The 4041-nt window shown below is 41.7% G+C and overlaps 1 pseudogene; it reads right to left on the reverse strand.

Annotated features, from left to right (window-relative positions):
- LOC103603271 overlaps positions 1 to 4041 on the reverse strand; it is a 22020-nt pseudogene that overhangs the window by 1278 nt on the left and 16701 nt on the right.

Here is a 4041-nt window from a genome sequence, read left to right on the forward strand (position 1 = left end):
CCCCCCCCCCCCCCCCCCGCCCCCAAGGTCACGTGGACAAGGGTATTTCTTATCTTATGGAGGCTTTGAAACACCTTTTTTTAAAAAAGCATCAATAAATTATGATTCAAGAATTTGGAACACTAGTGTTACAGGCAAATCTTTTATGTAACATAAAACACTCTTTTTTCCACTTCTAAGAGCTCAAGAGAAGGCACTACTAAATCGTGTTCCTGTGGCATTTCTGGGTAACAGGACTTTGCTTGCTCGATCCCCACTGAACACCTCACAGGAAAAATTTGTTTCATGTCGTGCACTTCTGCTGCTCCGTGTATTTCAGAGATTGGGGCGATCTATAATTATATATAGTTATCATCTATAACCAGGATGATTATCCTGTTCTGCCTTCATTATTTGGGGTGTTACTGTAACCTGTTCTCTGTCTTTTGGAGAAAGACAAGACTTTCCACATTCCATCTTCTTGGCCAGCTCTTCCACTGATGTTATACTAGTTTCAGCAACTAAAGGCCCAGAGGTAATTCCTTCTGTGGTTCTGTTTGGGTCTAGCAAAATATGGAGAACAACTTCCCACAACACTTGTATTGGTGTTGCCCCGTGTTGAAAGCCCTGTTCGTAAAGCCCAACAACAATGTCGATGCCGTCACCAGCTAACAGCTCTGCTTTGCAGATCCAGAATTTAGAACAATTTTTCAGCCTTAGGAATACAGAACAATATGGTAAATATTTTATTAGAAAGTACAACTCCTTCAATGAACTGCAAACATTCTGTCAGAGTGTTGTTAATTTTATCAGACAGTCCAAGTTGTGATTTTTTTCCTTCCTCTTCTTTTTCAATGCTTTTTCAAAATGAAATATTCTTTTTCTCTATTATTTTTCTTTTTGTTTTGTCTCATAGGAGGCGGTTCATAGATTTTCCTTTTAGATTTCTGCTCTTCATCCAGTTTGCTTCAATCCTCTACTGTTAAATTCTTTTAAATATTTGGATTAGTTTGGGTCCCATTTGGGATTTCTTTTCCACTTACGGTTGTGTCACCCACTTGAGTTTGGGATGCTGTCTTGTTCAGAAAATGGTTCTGGGGAAGAGTCTGTTTCAACTTTGAGTTCAAAGTCCATGCTTTCTGTTGAAAGTTTTGTTGCATTTATTCCCATTGGTTCCATTTGCTCTCGTGCTAGGGGCGCTTAGAATGTCTGAATTAAAGCTGCTAAATTAGGCCTCCGGCTTATGGCTTTTGATTTTTCAGCGCACATGATGAACGAGGTGTAGAACAAGGTTGAGCAGACTTCTGATCTTGCTTCATGTTTATTTTGTTTTGTTTTGTTTTTTGGCTTCAAGCTCATTTTATTTTATTTATTTATTTATTTTAATTTATTTAATTTATTGAATCAAAATTGATTATATATTTTGGGGGTTCAGCATTGAGATATGTTGATCAAGTCAATATTACTAGTGTATATATTGTTACTAATAGTAATTATTCTTTATGCCCCTTATCCAATTTCTCCCCATTCCCCTCTGCCTCTCCTCTCCCCCCTCTAATTTTCCTAGATTTCTTCTCTCCTTCTGAAAGAATAATGGTTACTATGTTGATTTGTTGCCTAGATGATCTGTCCAATGCTCAGAGGTGTGATCAGGTCCCCCAATATTATCATAGAGCAGATGCTTCTTCTGTCACTCTGAGATGGGCTTTGTGGAGAGAGACATCCTCTTTTCTTTATCTCTGGTGGTGACTCTCTTTGTGACAATGCACTCCAGTGGTTGGCAGACCATCTGCGTGGTGGTTGTGGCATCTAGCCACTTTCACAGTAGCCATGGTTATTGTGGTGGCTATTGCAGCCCACCCACATGGAAGTGATGTTTTTGACATGCTCCTTGGTGCTGGCATTGTGCCTGGTTGTGGAGTGTGTCTGATCACCAGCTCCATAGCTGGGGTCCCCAGGCAGGCCCTGAGGTGCTGGCACTGTGTGCCTGGTTGTGGGAGGGGGATCCATGCCTTGAATCCCTGGGCAGATGCCAATGTGCTGGTGCAGTGTGCCTGGTTGTGGGAGCAGGGTCTGGTCCCCGGCTCTATGCCTCGGGTCACCGGGCAGGCCCTGATGTGCTGGCACGGTTTGTCTGGTTGTGGGAGAGGGGTCCAGTCCCCTTCTCCATGACTGAGGTCCCCAGGCAGGCCCCAAGGTGCTGGCACGGTGTGCCTGGTTCTGGGAGGGGTCCTGGTTCCCTTCTCCATGACTTGGGTCCCTGGGTGGGCCCTGAGGCACTGGTGTGGTATGCCTGGTTGTGCGAGGGGAGATCTTGCTTAATGTTTAGATGTCTGCTGTTACATCCTCCCTGAAGCAGACTGGGGTATGTCCTGGGTTTGGTATGTTTTACTTTCTGTTCAGTAGCAGCATAAGACTATAATTTAACTCAGCTTGCTCTTTCACATTCAACCTAGTTAACCTTTATATCCTTGACCACAGTTTTTGTTTTGTTTTGTGTTTTGATGTCTGGGTTCTAATAAGCGTATGAACAAAGTGAGAGAGAACTGTCCTTGAGGGGTAGAATTCTGACTTGTGTTTCTCCAACGAATTGTTTATTACCTCTGTCTTTCAGAACAGCACTATTCACTGAACTTTTGCCCGAGGCTTGTTTAGGAACCAGTCTGCTCTTGGTTTGATTATAAGAGTTAAAGTCTTTGACTTCCATAGAGTGCATAACTCAAAATCTGGCTTTTCTCAGAGACTGATAAGGTTTGAGGCAAGTTCTCTTTTGTTTATCTCTTTGAGAAAGCTATCCAAAGGTTCATTTTTAACATGGGGATTTCCAGTGTCTGTACATTTAGCATTTCCTTGATCTGTTACCTGTTACTCTGTAGTTTTTAATTCCTGTATATTCAATGACCCCATGGGTTTTCTTGACAGTTCTCCTGTAGGGGATGATCCAGCTTCATGCTGCTGTTGACTATTGCTGGAAGCCTTCTAGTTTGGGTTAGAAGAATCACATCCTGAAGTCAGCCTTTTGCCCAGATGTTTTGGTGGATCCAACTTTGGCTTCTGGGACCCTGTATTAGTGGCTGGTCTGGGCTAGATGGGCCTCATAGTTTTGACAGGAAAAACAAAATGTTTGGTAACATCTTTTTTGGGTAGATTTAGTAGCTTTGACAGGAAAAACAGGAAAATCAAAATGGCTGGTAAACATCTTTTGGGGGTAGATTTGGGTTCAGGCAATTCCTCTTGGCTTTTAGATAAGGTATGGTGTTTCGGCACTTCAGTTTCCCTTGGCTGCTAGGTACTCCTGGAGCTTCCTCTACTGCTCTGTGGAAGCAGCAGTGGTAGCCCCTGCCACAGCACTGACCCCTCAGTGACAGATCTTCTTCATCTCTCACCACTCTTACTCAGTATAGTACTAGATGACCTAGCCAGAGCAATAAAGCAAGAAAAGGAAATAAAAGGCATAGATATCAGAAAGAAAAGAACAAAACCATCTCTATTTGCAGATAAGTCTTAGTAGAAAATTCCAAGACATCTACACAAAAAGCTCTTAGAACTAATAAGTGAGTCTAAGATGGTTGCAGGATATGTGATCAACATACAAAAATAAACTGTATTTCAATATACTAGCAATGAACCCATGAAAAGTGAAATTTAAAACATTATACCATTTAAATTGCTTTAAAAATGAAATACTTGAGTATAAATCTAATAAAACATATGAGACTTGTATGCTGAAAACTGCAAACTCTGATGAAAAAAATCAAAGATTCAAATAATGAAGAATGTATTAATTAGGGTTCTCTAGAGAAACAAAACCAATAGAATGGATGGATAGAGAGAGAGAAAGACAGACAGATATAGATAGATGAAAAGATATTTTATTATGGGAATTAACTCACACAATTACTGAGTCTAATAAGTTTCGCTCTATGTTGTCTAAAACCTGGAGAGCCAGGGAAACCAGGGGCATAGCTCAGTCCAAGTCTGAAGGCCTGAGAATCAGGTAAGCCGGTGGTGTAACTCTCAGTCTGAACCCAAAGGCCTGAGAACCTGGGGGGGGGGGGGGGC

Source organism: Galeopterus variegatus, unplaced genomic scaffold (assembly GCF_000696425.1).
Source record: "Galeopterus variegatus unplaced genomic scaffold, G_variegatus-3.0.2 Scaffold4528, whole genome shotgun sequence".
NCBI classification, from domain to species: Eukaryota; Metazoa; Chordata; class Mammalia; order Dermoptera; family Cynocephalidae; genus Galeopterus; species Galeopterus variegatus.